Below are 11,397 nucleotides of genomic sequence, written 5' to 3'. Positions count from 1 at the left end.
GATTATTATGCTATTATTAATTATATTATACATAATTATATTCAAATTTTATTGGAAATAAAACATTAATAGTACATAATATTTTTTATTTATTTAAAAAATGGTTAACATGTATTTTTATTTTCCCTGTCTCTCTTTTTTTTTTTTAAGGGGCCCAATATTTTCTTCTGCGCCCGGGGTCTCAACCGATCTTAATCCACTACTGGGCACCCCTATTCCCTGCTTACCAGGCTTACCGTGTTCCGCCGCCCTGCTGTGAAGAACGGTACCACTGTAAATAGGCTAGATATGTGATTAGTGTAGCTTTGCGTGTAATTAATGCTTCTGTGTTGTTGTTGTGTTTCTGGTCGCTTGGCTACCTAGAAGCATGTCACCTGGAGAGATGATTACGAGTACTCGTCCACACCGCGGGAAAGTGGGCCAGTCCCAATAGAGCATGCATGATCTCAATTTGAGACTCTGTCCAAATTTTAAATTCTCATCATAACTGTCCATACACAAAAGTTAGAATGTCAAAAACTGAAAATTAAGTCAAACAGCATCTTCTAGTAAAAACTTCCTGAGAAAAATTCTAGAATGCATCCAAATTACAGTCATCTTGATTAGGACAGAGACTTATTCAAGGACAGAGACTTCTACCCACATGCAAAGTACTGCATATGGGTAGAAGTAACCCCAGAGAAACGTACCAACTGTGTGGTACTACACTTAAGGTGGTAGAAAATGAAAAAGACCTGGGAGTAATTGTGCAGTCAGATATGAAGTTTTCTGAGCAATGCAGACAGGCTGCCAGGGAAAGTCATGAGGTTTTGTCAATGATATATAGGCATTTTGCTAGCAGGGAAAAGGTGATTGTCCCTCTGTATAAGGCAATAGTCAGGCCACGCCTTGAGTACTGCGTACAGGTCTGGAGTCCTCATTTTAGGAAGGATGCAGATTTGCTTGAGCGTGTACAGAGAAGGGCAACAAGATTGGTGAGGGGAATGAAGGGATCCTCTTACCAAGAGAGGCTTAAGTTCTGCAAATTGCAGCAGCTGGAGGCTAGGTTGCAGCAGCTGGAGGCGGTGATCTGATTGAGGTGTATAAGGCCTTGAATGGATTGAGCACGCTGAATTCTGATGGGATCCTTCCACTTGTTCAGATTACGAACCTAAGGGGGCATAAATTCAAATTAAGAAAAGACAGATGTAGAATAGATGTGCGGAAATTTGCCTTTAGCCAGCGGGTGGTTAATTGCTGAAACAAACTTCCATCTGTCGTTGTGGAAGTTGATAGGTTAAATAAATTTAAGGAGGAACTGGACAGGCATTTGGAGGCAATGGTGTGATATTTTTTTTTTTTTTTTTTTTGACTGATGCTGCATAAGCTCATACACTTGCTTTCTTGCATCACATGCCACTACTACTACTACTTGACCAGGGTCTGAAGTTTTTACTGTTTGTGTAAAAGAAGCTCTACAACCTTCATACAACTGACCTTCATACAACTGAAATTTAACTGTTACACATTCAAATAATAAATGTTGCCAGTTTTATTTACTTCCGCATGCACACAAATCAGTACTCGAAAGATTAAATTTGAAAAGTTTCTCATTAAAGGATCGATGTCCTGTGAAAAAGAATGACTAGTAAAGGCTCATAGAAAACCATTTCAAGGTGAAAAAAGTAATGTCAGGAGAAAACTGTCTGGCTCTTGCACCAACAGAAGCAATATCCCGTCTGCCTTGCCATAAGTTTACTAATGCATTATAACAACTCGTTTTTTCTTTCTCATATCTTGTTGCGTGTCAATATGAATCCCTAGATTACAGTGGTTTTCAACCTTTTTTTAAACGACACTCCTAAGTAATTTATTTTATATTGCGGCACCCCCACTCATTTTTATGCCTGTTAGATCTGTGTGTGTGTGTTATATGATATTTATTATAATAATATAATTATAAAAATTACATTTCATAATACAAATTATATATACATAGTATATAATTTTATTCTTTATATAGAGGCACTAAGTAAACATCAATTATAGATCACCACAAAATTAAAAAGATACTGTACACCTTTTTATAATGAAATAAACATATAAATTAAAAAAATAATAAGTTTAAGTAACTTAAACCCAAATCACGTGGTACCCCTGGAACGTTGTTGCGGCACCCCGGTTGAAAACCACTGCCCTAGAATATCAGCAGTAATATATCATTCAATTTTGTATGTCAAACCACGAAAAATCACATAAAGATCTAATGGTAAGGTTCCTGCCAAGACCTGCAATGCCAGAGATGAAACAGTACGACACCTTCAGAATAACCAATAACATTATTCTTTGTATGGAAACCAGTTTAATTCTAAATTTAACTGTTACACGTTGTAATTTAACTGTTACCTAGATCGTATGTATAGCTTAGCTTACCTAGTTAACTGTTCAGACGGTATGAGATCTGATGGATACTGGCCCACCTTTCCAGGTGATTGTTACTTCTGAACACACACACACACACACACACACACACACACACACACACACACACACACACACACACACACACGCACACACACACACATTATTCACGTATCTGGCCCTTTTGCAGTAGTTCTACTCTTCACAGAGACATGAAGCGGATTTGAACTGGCGTTCTAAGGGCCGCTCTAATAATAACACATGTCCACGTCACATAGCGGTACACTTTCCGCAGAGCAGCAAGAATGGGACACTCACAAATCAACTATTAGGAATATCGCACGCAAATAAAAGATAAAAAAAGCAAAACCATTCATCCCAAAAGAAGTAGACACCAATAATGATCCATAGGACATGTCAAAAATAGAAACAGACAGTGGGACAAAATAGTAAAGGCGCCCTTAATGAGCTGTCTCGTGAAGACAATTGACCGAACTGGAATAAGTTTAGGACCAACAAACCAAACCAAACTCTTATATATACCATACCCATATATAGTATATTATTATTATTATTATTAGCCATATGGTGCAAGGAAGCCTGAGGCTTATGCTGCACCGGCCAAAAAAAAAAAAAAAAAAAAAAATTGAGTCACCCTGAGAGAGAGAGAGAGTCAAGTAGAAGGGAATCACCAAGAAAGATAAGAATGATGATATCCAGCTCAGGACCTGGTTATACCCATATATTGTATATAAGGTATTCATTTCTTGGGATGTGAAGTTGCTAACTGTTCTCCTGGGATTTTATTGGTGGAGTCGCTCACTGGATTAAATGTGATTAACTGAATAACAAGTTTAATCTAGACGTTTATGCGACACATTTTAAACCCAGTGCTGTGTCATTGTTGGACCTGTGACTGATGGACTCAGGACCAAAATCTATTCCATATCATTATTGGTTTGTTGAAGACCATCAACTTCCTTCTGTATTTCTTCAAAAGGATGAACCATGAAGAGGAAATTACCTTGCTAATTCTGGTCTGATATAGTACATCAACCTTCTTCTTCATTCCCTCAAGAGGATGGGACCATGGAGATAACTCTAACTTGCTGATCCTGACTAATTTTTCCCATGATTGTGGCTTGTTGAAGATCTTCGAATGCTGCTGTTTCTATGTCGGGATGAGATTTCTCAAGGAATATTTCTCCTGAAAGATGTGTATTTCTCCACTTCCTCCTATGTCTTTAATCTATGTTCTCCTATAACTTCCGTTTCCTTGGAGGATCCATCTGTTTGATCCTCCGCTTTTCTATACTTTCCTTCTCCTACCATCCCGTAATATTCCCACTGTATCCAATTTTCCTTTCATTCACTAAATTTGATATATGCTAGGGTTTTACCCTTGTATGGATCAACATATAATAGGCCGCCGTAGCCTAGTGGTCAGGCGCGCAGGTGCATAAGTACACGTGCCTTGAGTGACCGGGGTTCAAGCCCGTGACTGTTGAATACTGTGCTGTTTCTTATATTCTGTCTATTTTGTGAACTCCTCTGATCATCCCGGAGTATAAACAGAAATTTTTTTTTTTTTTATATGATAGTAGATCCTGGCCGCCTCCACGTGACAGGGATGGGGGTAGGATGCGGTGACCAGGTTTGAAGCTTCCCGTCTGCTAAGAGCCAGGTACCGGCCGACAACATAACAACAGAACACATCATAACATTTACACACTACATACAAATGGCCAGTTTTGGCGTAAGCTTCAACACAAGTAGAAATGGCTAATGGGGGAACCCCTGGAGCCCGTAACAACAACACATGAATAAAAAAATATGTATCTATATACTGTATATATATATATATATATATAACCATATACGTATTATGTCTGTAAGTTGCGTGTGTTCTCTGATCGATTTGCCTGTTTTGCTATCTACTCCTGAGACCGACTAACTCAGCCACGGAGTGAAAAAAGCCGATTAAAGTTCCTCGCTTCATCGACGGGATTAGAACCTGGATTATTCCCCCGGTGCGGGGAGGACGGTTACAATACCACTGTGCTACCGCGCAGACAGTTTAGGACCAACAACTATTAAAAAAGTATTTCACTGAATGAATTACCATGGTCGTGCAGTGATTCATAAACTGAAGTTTTCCAGTAGTGCACATTACCTCCTATTGGGATGCAAAGAACGGACGCTATGTAGGTTACAACAGTGGCAGAACGCGATGTGGAGCGATGAATCACGCTAAGCATTCCAAGCCCCCACATGGATGCAGCTGGATGTAGCGTGTACCCAAAGCGTTTTTTCACCCAGATTATATCACACCAACAATGAATTTCGACGATGATGATATGGACCCGGTTGTCATCGATGAAATCATGAACAGAAATGTCTGTTGTGATATTTTTAAGAGTTCTGTTTAGCCTGCACTGTGACAATCCTTTGAAAAAGCGTTTGAAATTGCAGAATGACAGTGTTCCATGCCACAAAACACAGTCAGTATTCAGGAACAGGAGGTTAATGACAATAATGTGGCGAGTTTGCTATATACATTCCAGAGCTCAAATCTGATTCTAACTGAACACCTTGTTTTTTTTTAAAGTTATTTATTTAGCCTTATTGACTAAATATGCTATACAATTAGGTAAAGTTTCGGGAACCTTGCCCGAACTCATCATCAGACCATACTTGATTGTACTAAAGCGTCAGATAACGCTTCTGTTGCATCAGACAGTAATTGCAAGGTATTGCATCAGCCGTTTCTATAAAGGACAGAAAAACAAACTGTTACAATTGTTAATTAATTTATTCATTAATTATTTTTTTGTTAGTTAATCAGTTTATGCGGGGAGAACTCTACAGTGGTGGACAAAAAAACTATCACCTTAAAAAAGTAACATTTCTAGTGAAACGTATAAGATATTGTTTGATCATTCATTTTGTTTTCGCAAAGCAAAGGTATTGCGTCAGATAACGCTTCTATTGCATCAGACTGTAACTGCAAGGTATTGCATCAGCCGTTTCTATAAATACGGCGTTGGAAGGGTATACACGCTCATTAGTATCCTGTTTTTCGGGGATGTAAGCATGGCTCCATATTGTCAGTTGACACCAAGAAAAAAAGTGTTGCTGTTGCTCTGTCCCAGGAAGGGCTTTCTACGCATGCTATCGCTGATAAAATAGGCTGCCACCAGTCAACAGTATCGCGAGTGCTGAAATTAAAGCGCGAAACCGGTGATGTGAAGAGAAGAAGACAAACTCATCATTAAATCTAAATAGCATAAAACTCACCAAGCTGTAATTACAGCTCGAGGAGGAAGTACAAAATATTGAGGACTTATTTTGCTGATTTACAGTACATGATACTATTACGTTAACTTATCATTTCAGTTTGTACCGTAAATGCAATAAAATGTATGTTTGGTTGTCATGATTTCCATTTGCATGATCATGAAATTTAAAATAATAATAAATTATAATTAAAAAAAAAATTTTTTTTCTGTTTATACTCCGGGACGACCACACGGTCAGAGGAGTTCACAGATAATACAAGAAACAGCACCGTATTCAGCGGTCACGGGCTTGAACTCAAGGTACGTGAGTAGGAGTGGGGACACTTTGAACAGAATTTCACAGCGGGTGGTCCGTCGACCCACCCCTGCCGCTAGGTGGCGCTGCCACGGAAACACTTTGAATATCATTTCACAGCGGGTGGTCTGCCGACCTTCCCCAAAACATTTTGAACCGATTTTGTCAGCGGGTGGTCCGCCACCCCCCCGCTAGGTGGCGCTGCAATCGAAAGATTTTGAACTGATTTAGTCAGCAGGTGGTCTGTCGACCCACCCCGAAACACTTTGAACCGATTTAAGTTTCAACAGTCGCCGCTAGGTGGCGCTATCATATAAACACTTTGAACCGATTTTGTCAGCGGGTGGTCACCGCTAGGTGGCGCTGCCATAAAACACTTTGAATAGAATTTCACTGTGGGTGGTCTTCCACCCCCAATATTTGCCGCCAGGTGGCGCTGCCACCGAAACACTTTGAGCAAAACTGAGATTGTTCCACCCCCCTCCCTCTTCTCACCCCCGCCGCTAGGCGGCGACACCATCGCACAGTGTTAAAACATACATGGTGTAGCATGTCTAATGACGTCATAATCCTTTGTAGTAATTCTTGGAATTCAAAGAGAGGGTTTTGTTCCCCCATGCATTTGAAGGTGATTTTTTAATATTGCTGCTGGTTGGTAGCACATGTATATTTTTAAATATGAAGACTATTTTAAACAACATGTTATTTTAGGCAATAAATTAATTAGTGCTATTCGTGAACAAATCAAAGGTATTATATGAACATTTCATGAACAAATCAATGGCATTATATGAACATAAAGTATTATTCATGACCAATATTTGTAACCAATGGTATTTTTTAAAGTATTCATGAGCAAATCAATGGTATTATTTGAACATAATTAAAGTATTCATGAGCAAATCAATGGTATTATTTGAACATAATTAAAGTATTCATGAGCAAATCAATGGTATTATTTGAACATAATTAAAGTATTCCTGAACAATATTTTTAACCAATGGTATTTTGTCAGTTGAAAGTGATTTTCAATATAATTTTTAATGAAGACAGAATTATAATGAACGAAGTCTTTTATTGAACATTGTTAACAAAATTATTTACAATTATTCTGATAAAATCTTTACACACCGCTCTCTCTTCAATATGCACAAGGGAAACTAATATTAAAAATGAGCACGTGCTTGGTCTAACAACATGGATCTCAGTTCAGATAACATTGAATTTACAGCATTGAATATTTGATAAGAATCGAATTGTGAGAAGAGTCCTTTACCTTTCTTTTCCCCGTCAAATTCACGAACAACATCATAAGGATATACAGTCTTTAAATATAATTCATATATATCGATGAGCATGTGAAACTATAATATCACCCATAAGTTTGAAGATATCCGCTTCCTCCTGTAAAAACTGCAGTCGATTTTGAATGAATATGGTTTTAATTGATAAAATTTCCACCTCGAAATCATCGAGTTTAACATCGTGAATATCGTTGTTCTCTATACGACGAATAGTCAAAAAACTATTCCCATACACTATTGCCAGATTTTCACTTATTCTGCATTCGGCGTCTTCTTTTTGGTTCAAATATTTTGTAAATTCCGGAAGTTTCTTATGAAGCAGCATCCATTCTTCACACTTAATAACAATTATTTGAGAATCGGACTCCACCTGAACATAGGGTTTAAAATTTACAAATCCAACCCGGACAAGCCATTTTGAAGACACAGAGCGATAGAAACTGTAATAGCAAAACTTAGACGCCATGGCTGGAGAGAGAGAGTTGAAATGAGCACAGATCAAAAACCCTTTTTAAACCAAATATCACCCTACTTTTCAACCAATCAAAAACAGATGCATACAAACATGCGCAAAGGTATAAACTTCCAAACCTTTTTAAATCTGTAAATTGTTGAAATTTAGACATGTTCAATCGTGATTAAAACCATTGCATGGCCTAACAAGTCTTATGACGTCATAATCCTTTGAATTCCAGGAATTACCCCAAAGGGTAATTCCTGTAATTCAAAGAGAAGGTTTTCTTTCCTATGCAGGGTATAACTAATCTTATGACTCATGATCCTTTGGTGTAATTCTTGGAACACAATTTCTAATTACATAGTTTATTTTTTACATTATTTTAAATTTGTTTTGTAGCCAATAAAAAAATAATTGCACGTTTGTATGAGCGCAATAATAAGTATTGTGATCAAATAAACAAGGGGTCGTTTCAAGCTGAATTTCCATTCTTTGTGGACAGCCGATTTTTTTCTAAATTAATTACAGATGCATTGGTATATTTTGACAAAATGTGTTTCTTTTCTTCCCCTTTCACATAAATTATACTACACTTTGAAGTGACCATATCCAACCACATCCTTAAATCTTTTTGTTGAATGAAACCCGAATTCCATGGTAATTGGTGACAGTTTTTAAAAATCCAAATATTTTGTTTCTCAATTGCGTTTGGTAATTCATTCCACCCACATGGTGGGTACATTATTGCTAAATAAATTTTCACCGTCAAAAAAATGCAACTTCCGTTATAAAATAATTTTCATGAGAATTTAGAAACATCTGGAAATCGATGACTGCTGATTTTTGACCCATTTCCTGGAACTGTCTGTGGTCAGTTGACGTTGTGGTCCCACATTTCAACATAAAATCGTCCATGTCGATAATCATACAGATTTTTGAAACATCACCGACAACACGTTCAATTACCTTAAAAGAAAGAGAGTGGTTATTAAAACAATTGTAGATTTTTTTCAGTAATTTATTACAAATATAACCTAAAAGATAACGACACCGAATTGTTAAATTTCACATGTACAACTAAGAATATGAAAAAAAAAAAAAAAAACACTGTCGAAAGAATAAGATTACCATATTGACAGGCTGTTTAACTTTTTGGAAAGAAAAATAAAATATATATCACAAATGTTCATTGTCCCTGTCAAGCCTTTACGCATCCCAATTTTTATGAATTTGGTGCGCATTATACACAATATTCTGCAAAAGGTTACATTAACGATTCGACAGCTAAAGCTAAAAGGAGGATTTACACGTGCTGGTTTCTTCGCCGAGTTACCATTACACACGTTTACACATCCTAGTTGTTCAGTCTTATATAAATGAATAAGGTCATTAACACAGTCTTGTGAGTCGGCCGTGCAATCAATTGGTCAAGTAGAGTGAGAAAGTGCTTCATAGAGCACTTTGGCTAAATAGCATGAACAGCAGTAGCGTAGCTACCATGTAGGCAGGCAAGGCATTTGCCTCCTGGTTCTGGTCCTTTCGGGGGCCCGGCGTCTTTGGCTGTCTCCTGTTTTTGCAATTTTCATTAATTAAGTAGGGGCCCGAACATGTTCTTTGCCTCCGGGCCCGAAAAAGGGTAGCTACGCTACTGAGTGTTATCTATGGTGTATCTACACCGATGTTATATAGATATAGAATCTTAAAATATTATGCCTTGTTGCATTTAGTTTATTTAAATGAATACGTTACATTTGGAAATCAAGAATGGTCGTGTTAGATAAACATTGCGCGTCACTACACTTAAAGAGAAGCTTGTTTTACCACAGTAAAAGAAGCTTCTGTTACGTATTACACGTAAAGCGCATCCCTCTTTTCCCATTGGTTGAATAAATATCATTAGGAGGAAAGTTATTTTAATGTACAGAAAGATAGTAATAATAATAAACTTTATTGTATAGCTAATAATAATAAACTTGTATTCCTCCCCCCACCCCACCCCTGCCCTGGCCCTTTGGTTATTCCATAAGCTGTCTTCGCCATTTTGTTGCTTTTCCTTTTAGTTTTGTTCACTTGGTAATAGCATTATTACCAACCTGGTCAGTCTGGAGCGTCTTTACTGCTTTTTGTTGTATGTAAGCAGAAATTAATTCATTTATTCTTTCTTATTGCAAATGCTCATAGCGAACGATTTGCACTACTTCACAAGAGTGAAAATACTCGGCTGCTTTAGAAGCGACTGCAGTCGTCGTGCGCCGGAAACGGAAACAAACATCGAAACCTTGAACTAAAGGCGACTTTGTGCGGATGCTGCAATAAATCACAGTTCAACTGAATCAGACATAAGTTACGAATGTTAGGCTTCTCACCGGTTACACATGTGAGAAGCCTAAGGATAATAGTGAGTTTATTTTAATCATATACACTGGCTGGTCACTTTATTAATACCATAGAAGTTCGGGGTAAATGCAACAATCTGAGCAAAAATACAGTATACGTAAATGGAAGACCTAACATTGTGATGATGTGTGTAGGAAAGCATTATAAAGCTGCGTGATCTGACTAGTATCCAATCAATTCACGCAGTGGCGTAACCAGGGGGATTCCCCACCGTTCCTTCGCTTAAAGCTGAGCTGGTCTTTGTTATAGAAATAGTTTAGAAGACGTCAGAGACAACTGTTATGACAAATAAAATCCTTTTTAAATGCAGTGCGACTTCTATTTACTGCACCTCGTTATACTACAGTTTTGGTTATAACTCGAGTGTTGTTATTGTTATTTTTGGTTTTTAGGAGCATTAGCAACTAAGGCCATATTGCTCCGGTGCGGTGGTCATTCCCTGACCTTTCCGCATGCTCCGTATTTGGTGGTGACAGGCTCGAACCCCGGTCTAATCAAGAAGCGTGTGCTACGCACTGCTGCTCCTTCCCACCTGGCTACGGAGGCGCATAACTCGAGTGTAATCATGTCTGCAATGGAGATATTAAAAAAACATGTAGTTTATGAGGGGGAAAAAAAAAAAGAAGCAGTGCCAGATTAAGGCACGGGCTAGCAGGGCCCCTTGCACTGGGCGGCATTCATTAATGGGCGCCAAATTTTACAAATCATGGGGAAAAAATACATATATATATATCCTTAGTAAAGGGGCGCCGAAAAATCTTTCTGCCCGGGGCGCAAAAAATACCTTGGTCCGGCACTGAACACAAGTTTCACAATACACACAGGCTAAAAGAAACAAACTCAATACTTCACAAAGGGGAACTCACTGCAGTGGTTTTTAAAGTGCAGACCTGAACTCTCTCTCTTTTGCAATATACACTGAGTGATCACTGAATTATGACCACCTACCTAATACTTCGTAGGTCGTCCTTTTTCCCTCAGTACAGCAGCTATCCGATGGCATTGATTTAACAAGATGTCGGGAGGCATGGCCAACCAAGCTGTGTGTAATGCGGTCAGCAATGGAGGTGATTGGTATATCCAGACGCCTGATATGCCTTTACATAGTGTCCCACAAGTGCTCTATGGGATTGATCGGCGGAGTTCGGAGGCCAGTTGATATGCTAGGAGACAGAACTATATTCCTCAAAACATTCCTGCACAACAAGTGCCCAATGGCTTGGCGCATTGTTATCTTGGAAGACA

The sequence above is a fragment of the Mastigoproctus giganteus genome, chromosome 5 (genome assembly GCF_048544385.1).
Source record: "Mastigoproctus giganteus isolate SK-2022 chromosome 5, ASM4854438v1, whole genome shotgun sequence".
NCBI lineage: Eukaryota > Metazoa > Arthropoda > Arachnida > Uropygi > Thelyphonidae > Mastigoproctus > Mastigoproctus giganteus.
This window is presented reverse-complemented; position numbering follows the sequence as displayed.